This window comes from Bos indicus, chromosome 15 (assembly GCF_029378745.1).
Source record: "Bos indicus isolate NIAB-ARS_2022 breed Sahiwal x Tharparkar chromosome 15, NIAB-ARS_B.indTharparkar_mat_pri_1.0, whole genome shotgun sequence".
Classification (NCBI taxonomy): domain Eukaryota; kingdom Metazoa; phylum Chordata; class Mammalia; order Artiodactyla; family Bovidae; genus Bos; species Bos indicus.
Window position 1 is genome coordinate 24,368,153 of NC_091774.1, and position 14,282 is coordinate 24,382,434.

General features: G+C 52.0%; 1 protein-coding gene across 2 annotated transcripts in view; it reads right to left on the reverse strand.

Annotated features, from left to right (window-relative positions):
- The window catches only part of DRD2 (dopamine receptor D2), a 70,853-nt gene that overhangs the window by 15,849 nt on the left and 40,722 nt on the right, over nucleotides 1-14,282 (reverse strand). The window contains exon 2 of one of the 2 annotated variants that reach the window (XM_070803448.1): nucleotides 12,055-12,158. The exons of the other annotated variant lie outside the window; for it this stretch is intronic. The gene's annotated coding sequence lies outside the window, so the exon portion shown is untranslated. The remainder of the gene's footprint in view (nucleotides 1-12,054; nucleotides 12,159-14,282) is intronic. 2 annotated transcript variants of the gene reach the window in all.

The window sequence follows — 14,282 nt, forward strand, 5'->3', positions numbered from 1 at the left end:
ATGATTGGCAGACAAGTAAGTATTTAACAGATGTTTGCAGAACTGAATCAAAGGGTGAGTCCAACTGGGAAGAAAATCCCTCCACACTTGAAATGTAACCCATCAGATCAACAAGTGACAAAGGGGAGATGCAACCCAAGAATATCATGGGTGTTACACGCTGGTCTCCAGAAGGCAGACAGAGGAGGAGGGCAACATGCAGATCTACTGGGGATACAGTGATGCTCAGGCCCCAGGGAGCATGTGTGCGTGGGCACAGCTGGAGTGTTCACAGAAGGCTTCCTGGAGAGGGGAGAACTTCAACTGAGACGTACATTATGGGTGCAATTTTGATGGCAAATGTGAGTATTGATGGGTGAGATGGGGGGCAGGGGTGGTGGCTGGGGGTAACACTTACTCCCCTTTGGTGCTGGTTACTCCACAGAGTAAGTCTTGCCAAAGGCTGGAAAGGCCTCATGCATTTAATTTTCAAATTGAACATTTATTCTTAATTGTTCTTGTAGCTTTCTGCTGATACAAATGTAACATAATTACATTGTAGAAAAAAACGGGAAAGTATGGAACATGCCTAATTACCTGTAGACCCTGCTAACCAGTGCTCAGAGTGAGCTCCAGCTTCTTCTGTGTCCTCAGCAACCTTCCTAATCGGGGCGGGGCTGACATCTCTTAACCATAGGGGCTGCCCGGCTGGCTCTCAGACTGATCTGGGATCTGGACATCAGCAAATCCACCCCCACAGGTGGGGTTTATTGGCAGAGAGACACTGCTATAACATAGGAGCTGGAGACCAGAACACCTGGGTTAAATACCAACTGTAGCTCTCCTAACTCAGGCATCTTGGCCATATTTTTTGGCTTTCCTAAGCCTCAGTTTTCCCATCTGCAAAATAGGGACAGCAGTTTTTGTTGTGAGGATTGAGTAAGGTGATGCATATGTGGCCAGCACAGGTAAACCCTCATGGAAAAATCAAACCTTTGAGAAAACAAACCAAGCAAAATAATCCAAAGAAACAAGCAATCAGAGAACAAGTCTAAGACCCCCAAGAGATGAAGTGACAGGTGCTGTCCAAATGCAGCCCATCAAGGTCAGAGGACCTGCTGGGCTCCTCCTGTGACACCTGGCCGCTCATCCTTGGAAAGTGGGCACTAGACGAGGAGAAAATTCTGAGATGCAGCAGTTGAGCCCTTGGGAAGGAGTGAAGGAAAGAAAAGGTAAAGTGTATTCCCAGACTGTGGTTGCCGGATAAATCTGAAAGACCCTTGGGATGGGGTAGCAGCTGGCCTGGAAGGACCAGCTCTCCCAGGCCACTTGCTCCTCACTGGAGACTGCCGTATTTCCTAGGTTTCAAGACAGAATTAAAAGTAAAGTGCACCGTTGTCTTATGTTCCACTCGGAAAGAAGAAATGCCATCAAACTCCAATACAGCTTTTAGATGGCATTGATTGTAAAAGGCATTATGACTTCAGAGACTTTAAAATGTCGGAGAGGATCCGCATCTTAGAATGCATAAAACAGTGACCTGCAGGCATTTCTCTGCTGGCATTTTCTCAGGAGGAATTTTCTAAGAAAACCTGCTGGTCCCCAGGCTCCCCCTGCTCCAGCTCCAGCCCCAGCCCTTCCTCTTTTCCTTCTGCCCAGGGCTTCCAGGGGCATCCGTCAGAAGATAGAACAAAGGAGAAGCCAGGCTGTGGTCTTTCTCACTCCAGAGGCACCCCTCCAATTCCTGCCCCTGCCCTGCCCCTCAAACTTCATCTGTGTCAGAGCCTGTGCCTGTTGGGGGAGAGGAGAGCTCTAGGTAAGTCTGGTCTGGCCCTGGGTCTGGAGAAGCCAGGTGAGACCAGCCAGGTGAGATCAGGGGTTCCTATAGGTGGGAAATACCACACAAAGCTGGCTCCCTGGATATGCCAGGATGGTCCACATTTCTTGCTCTTTTTTAAAAAAGAGTTAGGCTTTTTGTATAACCCAAGGAGAATTGTTTTTACAGTTAAAAGACCTCAGATAAGTAAGATCTCAAATTATTGAAAAAAAATTTTTTTTGTTAGAACAAGCATGTTGATTTGGGATTATGAGAATATGATCAACTTGCTCACCAGCCTCTACATGCCACCTCCGTCTTCCTCCCAGGTGGCACCTGCCACATGCATAAAAGCTCCAGGTTGCAGTCCCCAATCAATGTCACTCAGTGAACTCCAAACACATGCATGGTCATGGCCGCTTCTAAGCTCTTGGGGGGGTTAACTATCTGGTTCTGTCTTCTGGGAGAGGGATGGATGATCTGAGCCTGCTGCAATGGACTGAACTGTGTTCATACAAAACTCATATGAAGTCCTAACCCTCAGCGTGATCCTATTTGGAGATGGGGCCTTTGGTCATTAGAAGGTCAAGGGGGTAAGGGTCCTCATAAGGGTAGGGATGTGTGTGTTAGTCGCTCAGTCATGTCTGACTCTTTGCGATCCCATGGACTGTAGTCTGCCAGGTTCCACTGTCCATGGGATTTCCCAGCAAAAATATTGGAGTGGGTTGCTAAGCCCTCCTCCAGGGATCTTCCCGACCCAGGGATTGAACCCGGGTCTCCTGCATTGCAGGCAGAGTCTTTGCCAAGATTCTTTCTCAGGCTCTGAGCCAACAAGAAAGCTTGAGGGTAGGGGTGGCTGCCCTTATAAGGAAAAACACCAGAGAGCTTGACCTCTTTCTCCCTGCCATGTGAGCACACAGTGAGGAGCAGCCCTCTACCAGCCAGGAAAGGAGCTCTCAGCACAGCCTGACTACCCTAGCCCCCTGGTCCCAGACTCCCAGCCTCCAGAACCATGAGAAAAGTAATTTCTCTCGTTGAAGCCCCCCAGTCTGGGTGTTTTATGAAGGCAGCCCAAACGAGCTGACAAAGACACATGCAGATACCAGGCCTCACTCACGGCCTCTTCCCCTAAGTACCATCCTCACCTGGGCAGCAAAGTGGGGCAACCACTGCTCCTGACCCCCAGCCTCACCAGCAGAGGGGCAACTGCGGGGTGTGGCAACCATGCCCTGATCTCCAGCCTCACCAGCAGAGGGGCAACTGTGGGGTGTGGCAACCATGCCCTGACCTCCAGCCTCACCAGCAGAGGGGCAACTGTGGGGTGTGGCAACCATGCCCTGACCCCTAGCCTCACCAGCAAAGGCTTCCAGGTGTGCTCTAGCATCACCTGGGCTCTTCTTCCTTAACTGCCTTAGTGTGGGGGAAAGTGGAGGGAGCCAGGAGCAAGGGGAGACCCCATCTATGTGGGTGCCTGCACGCCTCTGGCCGTCAGAGTGCTAGAGCTCACCCGGGCCTCGTGTGTCTTCAGGACTCACTGCCCCACCCCTCGTAGAAGGCCAAAGACCTACTGAAAGATCTTTCAGAATCATCCACGCTGGTGGTCAGCACCGCACCATCGTGCGTGCATGCTATGTCACTTCAGTTGTGTCTGACTCTTTGCGACCCCATGGATTGTAGCCTCCTCTGTCCATGGGATTCTCTGGACAAGAATACTGGAGTGGGTTGCCATTTCCTACTCTAGGGGATCTTCCCAACCCAGGGATCAAACCGGCGTCTCCTATGTCTCCTGCGTTGGAAGGCAGGACCTCTCCATCAAGTTCTCCCTAATGGCCAGTCTGACTCCAGCCTGGTGTGATACCTGCTGTCTTCAGAGTCTCCGAAGCAGAGCTTCCTCAGGAGATGTCTAGGAGGATGGAGCTGCGTGGGGCAATCAGGGCAAGTGGACTGTGGACCTGGGCTTGTCCAGCCCCCAGGGCCTCTGCCATTACACTACCAGCTTTCTGACCGTTAGCATTTTGTATGTGTGCTCTAATTTGAAAATATGCTAGCTCTCAAGCTGAGAAGTGCTCTATGAGCCCAGACAGCCACCTGGGGATGAACTGGCCCACCGAGAGGGCCCAGGCCAGCAGCCCACCAGGCTCAGACCCGCCCTGCCCAGGGGTGGGAAATGGGCAGACAGGGCAGCTGGGAGGAGGGCTGAGCTACAGGTCACTTTCCAGCCTGTAAACAGAAACAGCTTCTAAGAGGTCTGTCGGAAGAGGGAAAACTCCTCTGAAGCTCCACAGTCCGAGGCTGATGCCTCAGCCTGATATTTTCCTCTCAGGAAGGACGGAGAGGCAGTGGTCGCCCTGGTCCCTAGCCCAGCAGAGTGAGGGCAACAGGGTCAGTCTGCTAGGGTGCCTGGGACCCTGGAGGAGAGCTGGAGGCGTCAGGGAGGAGAGGGGCGAGGATCCTGATCTCTGGTTTGGATTCCATCCACCAGCGAAACTCCAGGGCACAGGCTGGGAGGAAGGGGTGAGGAACACTCGGCAACCTGTTTCCCGGCTGCGTCCTCCCCTGGGAGGTTGGCATTTGAAGGAGTCAAATTGTCTAATTAAAATTTAACAATTCCTTACCGGGCTCGATGGCGGGTGAGACACTGCTGTCTTAAACACATCATTTTTCCCTCTTTTCTGAGACTTGAAGCATTTCAATGAAAAAGAAGGGGGGGCGGGAGGTGCTTCGCATTTGCATCTCAAAAGCAGCTTGCTGGCGCTGGGTGGGAACTGGGAGTGAGTGGTAAGGGGGCTCCTCCCCACAACCCCAGTGACTCAGGTCACCCTCTGTGCCTCCAGACCAAGGTCCAGGCTGTGACTTGGGGTGGGCACTTCTCCAGCTCCTCAGGCAGCTCTGGGAAGGAAGGGTGGGAGGGGAAGGGGGGGAGAAGCCCCCACCCCAACTCCATTCCTTCCTTCTCCAAAGGAAAAAGGAGAAGAGTCCCTGAACAAGGCCTCACTTACTGACCCTGGAGAGCGGCCTCTGCAGGGCAGGGGGTGCCCAGGGCCCGAGGACAGGCAGCCTCAAGAGCCTTCCACACCCAGATCTTAGGAAGGCTGGCATGGAGCATTGACAGGTGCAGTCCCGTCTTACCTGGAAAGGCTAAGGAGCAGAAAGGCTGCTGAGCTGGGGGAGGGGGTGGGACGGTGGGGAAGAGTCTTTGGAATGGGGGAGGGCAGAAGGAGTGGAGATGGAGGCATACTGGGGAGAAGAATAGGGGAGACTGAGTTGTGGGGCTGGTGCAATGGGTGAATGAATGCTGCTCCAGGGCTCAGCCTCTCCTGGCCTTGAGCATCTTTCCCAGCATCCCAGGCCCACACACACAGGGGAGCTGGGTGGTGAGGCTGCGAGTCTGTCAGGCAGCAGCAGCTGGAAGACAGAATCCCAGTTGCTTTTCTGCAGTTGTTGGAGAGGGACCCTCCGGGGCTCAGACAAGGTCCAGCTCCCAGAAATTCCTAGGTTCTCCCCATGGCTGCCCACGTGGCTGCCTCCCTCCTCCCAGAAACTCAGTGCTGCTTGTAGGGGGACAGATCTGGACTGCTATAAGGAGCCATAAAGAAGGCTGAGCCCCAAAGAATCAATGCTTTTGAATGGTGGTACCAGAGAAAACTGTTGAGAGTCCCTTGGACTGCAAGGAGATCAAACCAGTCAATCCTAAAGGAAATCAACCCTGAATATTCATTGGAAGGACTGCTGCTGAAACTGAATACTTCGGCCACCTGATGTGAAGAACTGACTCATTGGAAAAAACTCTGCTGCTGGGAAAGATTGAGGGCAGGAGGAGAAGGGGGCCAACAGAGGATGAGATGGTTGGATGGCATCATCAACTCAATGGACATGAGTTTGAGCAAACTCCAGGAGATTGTGAAGGACAGGGAAGCTTGGCGTGCTGCAGTCCATGCAGTCGCAAAGAGTTAGATGTGACTGAGCAACTGAACAATAACAAACAAGGAACCTTGTTTGGGAAAAGGTTTAGTGGGTAAACCCGTCTGCAGTGGCCTAGGGGGAGGGGAGGCCACACTGACCCCACCCCCTAGTGCTCCTCCAAGCTTTCAAGCTTCCCTGGCCCAACCCAGAGTCCCACAGGGCAGCTCGGCAGCAGAACTCAGACCGCTTATCTGTGGGGAGAACTGCCCAGGGCTCCTTAGAGTGTGTGCAACAACTTGGGGGAAGCCCTCCCATCCCTGCTGTCCCGCTGTGTCTGGTCCCACCCAGCTGGAGCCAGGAGGGTGGGCCTTTGAGGGCCTTCAGTTACCCCACCTCTAAAGTTGGTGAGCTGGTCCCACTCTGCCCTGGAGTTACACGTGGTCAGGCATCATCTCCCACCTCAGAGCCAACAGAAGCTACCCCGGGACGCTCACTCACCCAACATCAGTTCACCAGAGCCTCAGACTGAACTTGCAGTGTCTCCTGTCCTTCCCTGCTCAGCCCTCCCACCCAGGCTCAGGACCCCTTCCTGGCTCAGGTCCTCCTCCTTCTCACCCTTCGGGGCAGCCCCTCCCCAGCAAGGCTCCCTGATGCTCCAGCACAGAGCCATCCTGTTACTTCAAGCTCTCCCGGTGCACATGCTCCTTGGTGGCATTATCACAGGTAAAATTAAGCTGTTACTTATCTGATTATTTATTTGGTGTCTGTTTTTGCCAAAGTGTGGGCTTCACCAGTGTACAACTCACACCTGTCTCGACTCAGCGTGGCTTTCTCGCCTCCCAACACGGCGCCTGGCTACGCCAGGTGCGCCTTAAATGTCTGAGAGGAGTCTACGGAAGGTAGTGCTTCACTCCGGTGTGAAGGAGTCAGCCCCTTGGTCTTTCTCTACCCTGGTTGTTGTTTCTCCCCTGGATTCTCCTCAAGGGGTACCCAGGAGCCTCCTTTGAGATCGCTCCCTGGCCCCCTGGGTCCCAGTCACAAGGTAGCTGGGGTTAAATGTCCAGATGGTTGGGGAGTCATCCATGTAGGCCATCCGTGATCACACAGGTTTAAGAAGCATTGAAAGAAAAAAGAGAACACCCCATGAAGGTGAGTGTAGGTGTGTCTGGAGATGGGTGGGGAGATTCTACAGAATTCTGTAGAAAGGGGAGCACAGAGGCTGGAGGGGAGGGCTTCTGGTCTACCGGAAGGCCTGGGGACCCAGGGTTTGGCGGCGGCATCCAGACTAGCGCCCCCTGTGGGTGTGAAGTCACAGCCGGCCAAGGCGGTAGCCAGGAGTTAGCTCCTCACTGAGCACCAGCCGGAAGCTCTAAAGCCTTCCCAGGGCACGCAGGGCACGGCTGAGGGCCAGCCCATCCGAGGAACTGCAGTGGGGGTGGGGGCGTCCCAGGGAGAGGCACCCACAGCTCCCATAGCTGGGGAAGGGGGCCTCTGAGTAAAAGCAGGAGACCAGAGCAGAACGCAACCAGCCTCCTCCTCTCTGAGGCTTCCTCTCGGACGCCCCCTCTGAGGTTCCGCTTCTCCCCAAGGCGGCCAGCGTCCCTGGGCCTGGCCGAGTGTCCCTGGGTCTGAAGTGCTGGGAGAGGCCGTCAGGGCATCATGGCCTCGCCCCAAGTCTCCTGGGGGCTGGGCCAGGGTCCCTGTGTCTAACAGAAGAGAGAAGGGCGCACGCGGGAACGGATCTCTGCCTGACAACCCCGTCTCTGTGGATTTTGATGGCTCCGTAAAAAAAAAAAAAAAAAAAAAAAAGTCTCCTCACAAACTGTCAAAGTGTCACAAATTAATTAACTGTTAGCTGGAGTGACTCAGTGTGGGGAGAGGGTGGGGAGTGGGGGGCGGCGGCACCGTTCTCTGCCTGCTCTGCCTTTTGATGAAAAAACTTCTCAGCGCTCAGCAGTGCCGATCCCTGGGGGAGCTCACATGCAGAAGGGCAGGTGGGAAGCCAGGCAGCAGTTGTGGGGTTCTGGGTCCCGACCCTGTGGGGACGAAACCTCCAGAAGCTGCTCAGGAAGTCTAAAGTCAGAAGGCAGTCCACAGGCTGGCTCTGTTTTCCGTTTTCCTTCCTCTTCCTCCTTAAGCTTCCCCCAGGAAGAAAAGAATTGGGAAATGGAGCTCGGTTCGCCCCCCGGGGCCGGGCTGGGTCACCCGAGTTCAGTGGGCAGGACCCCACTTAGCTGCCGAACTCAGCAGCAGGAGCTGGAGAGGAAGGACGACCGGGCCTCAGACCAGCCTCCTTGACCTTTACTTTAATTTCAGGAAAGAATTGAGAAAACATGCTCTTGAAAGTCAAGAGGGAGACAAATCCTGAACCTTATTGCTCTAGAAGGATGAAAAACAATCCTCGCTATCTGGTAGAAAATTGTTCTGCTTTATGAAAAGGCGTCCCTGTTCGTAAAAACAGAGACAGCGGCCAGTCCAAATAAAAGCCCACATCCGTCATGTGCTGGAGACCGCCTGGAAGCCCCTCTCCCGACTCCCCCCATCCTTCAGCCCCAGCAGGCTGGCTCAGGGGACACCAGGGACATTTCTTTTCCACAAAGGATAAAGCCCTTTCTGAATGGGGGTGGGGGGTTGGGTGTGGTGGCAAGCAAGCTATAACTTCAGGACTCCCAGGCAAATAGCTGTTTGGCGTCTGTATCTCAAAGACGAATGGAGGGTAAAACTTCACCACAGGAATGCAATCAGCAAAATCCAGATTGTGGAAAATGAACCAGAACAAATGGTATGGTTTCTTCCAAAATTAAATTGCAAGGACACAATAGAAAAAGCTGGGGGTGGGGAGAGAGCCTTCATAATAACAGAAACTTAAACGCCTATCAGCCAATTGCAACGTGTGGACCTTACTGGAATCTTGATTCAAAAGAAACCAACTTTTTGTGACATTCATGAGACAACTGAATATTTAAAGAGTACATTTTGGATGATATTAAGGAGTTACTGATAACAAGTTTTAGCTGTGGCGATGGCATTCCAGTTCATCGCTTTAGAGCCCTTATCTTTTAAAGAAACACACTTGAGATACTTACAGTTGAAATTATATGATGCCTGGGATTTATCTGATGAGATGGAACAGATGAAACAAAATCCACTGTAAGCTGATTATGGTTAAAGCTGGGTGATGGATACATTGAGGTTCATTATATTATTCTTTCTAATTGTGTGCATGTTTACAATATTCTATAACTGTTTCTTAAAAATCTAACTTTCTCTTTAGCTCTCATCACCCACTCTCCCCCCTAAACAACCTGGATATAAACCAGCCTTCCCATCCTGCTCCCTTATTATAAATGCTGACTTCCTTTCTTGCCGGGAGTGGGGGGGCCCGATAGACCGTCTCCTTTTCCCCATCACTGCTGTGCCCTGTCCAAGACAGCTGGAGCTCTGGGACCTTTCCTTGATCTAATGGGCTATCTCCTTTTCACAGAGGACAATGGCGACAGGAGGTAAGAGGGACGCCCACTTTAATGACAAACATAGCCACTACTGAACTCCTATTCTATGCCAGTCACCGTGTGAAGCACAAACCACATGCATTCATTTAACCCGCAAAGCAGTTCTACGAGATTAGATACTATTTCCGTGTTGCAGACCAAGTAACAGGCACAGAGAGGGTAATTTGCCCAAGTTCACCCAAGCGCAGTGCTTTATGCACACAGGTGTATCTGCCTACAGGACCAAGGCTCCGCTCCTTATACCAGGGGATGAGTCTGGGTCAGTAACTTCACCAGGCTATTAGGGCTCAGACTGAAGCCCACAGGAGCCCCTCAGAGCCCTCTCAGCCTTACAAAGAGGGAAGATGCAGTCCCAGCCTCACCCATGTTTCCTCAGAGTCCTGACTGCCTTTAGGCAACCGGATGCTTTCCAGAAAACAGCACTCTAGAGGTCTCCAGAGCATTAGGCTGCCTGGACCAAGTGAGGCAGAGGAGGACAGACACGCTGGATTCTGCATGGCAGGGAAGAGTGTCGACTGCCTCCAGGCTCATCCCTCTGGGCCAGGGCACCCCACCTTCCTCCTGTCCTTCCTGTATTTCCTTTCCTTCCATGGGGTGGGGCACTGCGGGTCCAGGCCTCCAGTGCCCCCTTCCACTCCCCCAGCCCCACCCCGGGCTGCTGGCACCTCACTCAGGGGAGGGGCGCACCACACAGTCACAGAAGGCAGTGGGGGGCAGTTTCCCTGCTGCAGCAAAAGGCTGGGGGTCTCAAATAGAGCCTCACCTTCCTCTCCCACAGGACAGCGGTAGATCAGAAGGGCAGTGTCGGTGATGGGCACAGAGCCTTGATGGTGAGCTGTGTTCCCACTGGTACTGCGTTACCCTCCCCCATCCCTGTCCTCAACATTAAGGTTTTTTTAAGCAGTGATGACCAGAGAAGAAAGAGGAGGGGCTTCCTTCTATCCTGAGGATTGAAGGAGAGCAGCCTGGTTGTTTTTAATCAGATAGACCTGGGTTTCAGTCTCATTTCCAACATCTGCGAGCACTGTGGCCTTGACAATGTCATAACTCTGGGCCTCGGTTTTCTTATCTGTAAAATGGGGACAATAAATCCCTCCTCATTGGAGTGATTGTGAAATTAATGTAGAAAATGCAAAATGAAGGGTCAAGAAGAGGCTCAATAATCAGAAACTAGTATCACTGTTGGGGGCAGGGGTAGGGGGTGTGGAACTCTGCCAGGTCCCAGCAAAAGGGTCTCCTCTGGGCCAAAGACTATGTTAAAGGCTCATTGCGTCTCGTTTAAGCTTCAAAATAATCCATGAGGAAGGCGGTCTCACCCTGTTTTAGGGCCACGCAGGGCAGCACTGTTGCTGTCAGTGCCTACCGGTACCACTAGCAAAAGACCCACGCTGCCATGAGTGCCCTTGAGAGAAAGAGACCTCCTACTTCTCAATGGCCCCCAATCCTCTGAACACTCTGGAGGGACTCCAGTCACAGCCAACATTTGGCTCCCACCAACCAGCCCTGTCGGAGAAGGCAATGGCACCCCACTCCAGTGTTCTTGCCTGGAAAGTCCCATGGATGGAGGAGCCTGGTGGGCTGCAGTCCATGGGGTCGCGAAGAGTCAGACATGACTGAAGCGACTTAGCAGCAGCAGCAGCAGCAACCAGCCCTGAGCTAAAAGCCATGAGATGTTGGGGACACCTGGCAGGTGACCTTGGTTACAGTCTTCTCAGGGTGTCCCACGTGGATCTGCAGCCACCTTGACTTCAAGGAAAACTCTAGTTGGCCAGGAACCCTCCTGATAAATACTATGGATAAAACAGCTATGGGCTGTCTCAACTCTCTAAGGCAGAGGAGGGCCAGACATCCAGTGAGACCTTAGGGACTCTGAGAGTCCACCATCAGCACTGGATTATTTCATCCACCTGCTGGAGTCTGACAGGCAGAAGAATAATCCAGTTCCCTTAGATGAGCTACTTCCCTAATTCTCAATTTAATAATAGATAATTTAACGAGAGCAGTCATACCTGAAATAATCATGTAAATTGATATATTTCAAAGTGTCCTACAAAGTCTAAAGTCCTATAAAATGTTAGTGAACTATTAGCACTTCAACCTAGACCTCCATTTGTCATCTGTAAATTGATCCCACAGACATCCCCACTAGAGAGTTGGGGGCTGATACGATTCACTCGCTGTTGTACATGTTCTTTGGTACTTCCTGGCTTCGGTATCTGTTCAGTCTCTGTAATGGGTCTGTGAAGCCTTCAGGGCAGAGGTTGTCTTAAACCCATGTATATCTTTAGCATCTACTGAGAAGGACATGCGTGCGTGCCTGCTCAGTCGTTCAGTCGTGGGACACACTCTCTGCAATTCCATGGTCAGTAACCCACCAGGGTCCTCTGTCCATAGGCTTTCCCAGGGAAGAATACTGGAGTGGGTTGCCATTTGCCTCTCCTAGCGATCTTCCTGACCCAAGGATCGAACCCGGGTCTCCTGAGTCTTCTGCCTTGGCAGGCGGATTCTGCACTGCTGCACCACCTGGGGAGCCCCTATTGAGAAGGATACCAGCTTGCTAAGAGTTAATGTATGTCGGTAGGGCTGGTGGGCGTTGACAGCAATAGTGCAGCTCTAAAACACGGTGAGACCACCTTCCCTATGGGGTTATTTTGAAGGTTAAATGAGATACATCAAGCCCTTAGCACAGTCTCTAGCCCAGAGGAGACATTCAGTTGTTCCTATTCTCCTGACGGGGAAAAAGTATAGAATATTGAATTTTGATTGTCAAAGAAATCTTATCTAATATAGTCCCTTTATTTTACAGATCAAAAAACTAAGACCCAGAAAAGTGAAAAAACTCACCCAAGTTCACGAAGCTGGTGGTTTTCATTACCAGGATTGCCATTAAGGTCTCTAGATCGGCCCCCAGCTTGACCTTACATGGCCTCCGTGGCTCCTACAAAGGGCTCAATAAATAGCAGGTATTAGCTACCATCATGGCCTCTATAATCGTCATCATCAGCTAGTCAGCTAAAGAGACTCTGGAGGCTCTGTATCTCTCCTCAGTCTAACCTGAGTTTATCCAGTTTCTTGTGTATGCTCATCTCCCCTAGAGATATGTCAGCAGAGATAAGCAACAGCAGGCATCCAGGAGTATAGATCCTGGGTGTATAGATGACATGTGTGCGTTCCTGCTCAGCTGTCTATACATCCAGTCTATACACCTGCACATCCAGTCCCCACTCAGCCCGTTCACCCTGGAAATAATCCTTTCTTTATAAGTGTTGCTCTCTAAGCCTGACATTCTGCTCTCGCTTTCCCCTGGATATTGATGAAGGCTTGTACATCGCAGGTTACATGCTCATGGACTGTGTCCTGAACATCTGTTCAGGGAACAGCCTGGGGCCATAGGGTGTGTTAGGTTTCTTTGTGTGATGCTGCTCCTTGAGACGACTTTTAGGGGAGGCTTTTCTTTTCTAAATTCCGTGGACAGAGGAGCCTGGCGGGCTACAGTCCATGGGGTATCAAAGAGTGGGCCACAACTGAGCACGCGTGCATACACACACACACACACACACACACACACACACACTCTTCCCCAGGAGTCTAAGGAAAGGGCTGAATTTCTGGCTTTGCTGCTCAGCAGCCTGACAAGGCCAAGGCTGGAGACAATAGCAGAAGCCAATAACCCGGGTCCAGGAGGGATGTGTGAGAGAGAGGATTCCCAGGGGGCAGAGCTGCTCTGCCACAAAGGATGAGGGATGTGACCAGAAACCCTGCTCAGCTGGGAACCCACCTATGGAGTCAGGAGACAGAGGAAGGGAGGGAAGGAGAGACACACGGAGAAGGTGCCCCTCGGGGAAGTCACTAAGGAAACACCTCTGGCTGGAGTTCTCACTCTAGCTTCTGATCCTGAGAGTATCTGAGGCAGAACACAAATACTTTCGGTCTTGTCTTAGGACTCCTGGGACACAGAGCAGCTAAGTTTTCTCAGCCCAACAGGGCAAACAACACAACGTCGCTAATCAAACTTCCCGTGCACCCACCCTATTTGATAAATCTGCCAGCCTTTTGATGCACTAAGTGAAGATGAATTAGCAGTCATGAGGCTGTGACAGCTCCCCGAGCTCTGATGGCTGTGGCAGGAGGGAGGGGAAGTTCTCCTCGGGGATTAGTTGGAGCTGCCAAGTTCATGAAAATAACCCACTGATGCCAAGGCACCTCAGCTTCTCCCCACAAGCCTCGTGCTGTCACACACTAAATCACTGTCCAAGAAGTCTAACCTGCTGGGTATCCAAGAAACAGAGTTGGCTCTCTTCCTCCAAATGAGCCGCATGCCATAAGCCCCGGCCAGAACATGCCAGAATGTCCGGTTGCCGAAAGGCACCCAGGACTCCGAGGAAACACAGATATGGCCTGGACTGCATCTTCCCTCTTTAGAAGGCTGTGAAGGGTCCGAGGGCCTCCTGTGGGCTCCAGCCTGAGCCCTAAGAGCCTGGTGAAGTAAGACTCCGGACACACTCATGATGGAAGCCTGTCTGCAGGGAAATAAAGGCAGCTGTCTCCTGGGGGCCTCTAGGGCTTGGTCCCACAGAACTCACTCCTCGCTCTAGACCCAGACTCACCCCCTGGTATAAGGAGCCTGGGTCTTGTAGGCAGATACAGCTGTGTGCATAAGCCACTGCGGTTGGGTGACGTTGGGTGAGTTACTCTCTCTGTGCCTATTTCTTCATCTTAACATGGAAATAGTATCGAATCTCACAGGGCTGCTGTGCAGATTAAATGATTGCATGTGGTTGGCGCTTCACACAGTAACTGGCATAGAATAGGAGTTCAGCAGTGGTTCTGTCTGTCATTAAAGTAGGTGTCCACCCCCACTTCCTGTCCCTAACAGCCGAGCCATAGTCCTCTCTGAAAGGAAGGAGACAGCCCATTAGCCCAACAAAAAGTCCAGAACACACCAGAACATGCCAGAACATGCCAGAACACAGGATCCATCTATTTTGTTGTATGGGAAAAGTGAAAGCTGGCAATGGCCGGCTGGTAAAATCCTTTCTAGTCACAAGTTTGCCGACTCCTTGGTTATGTTT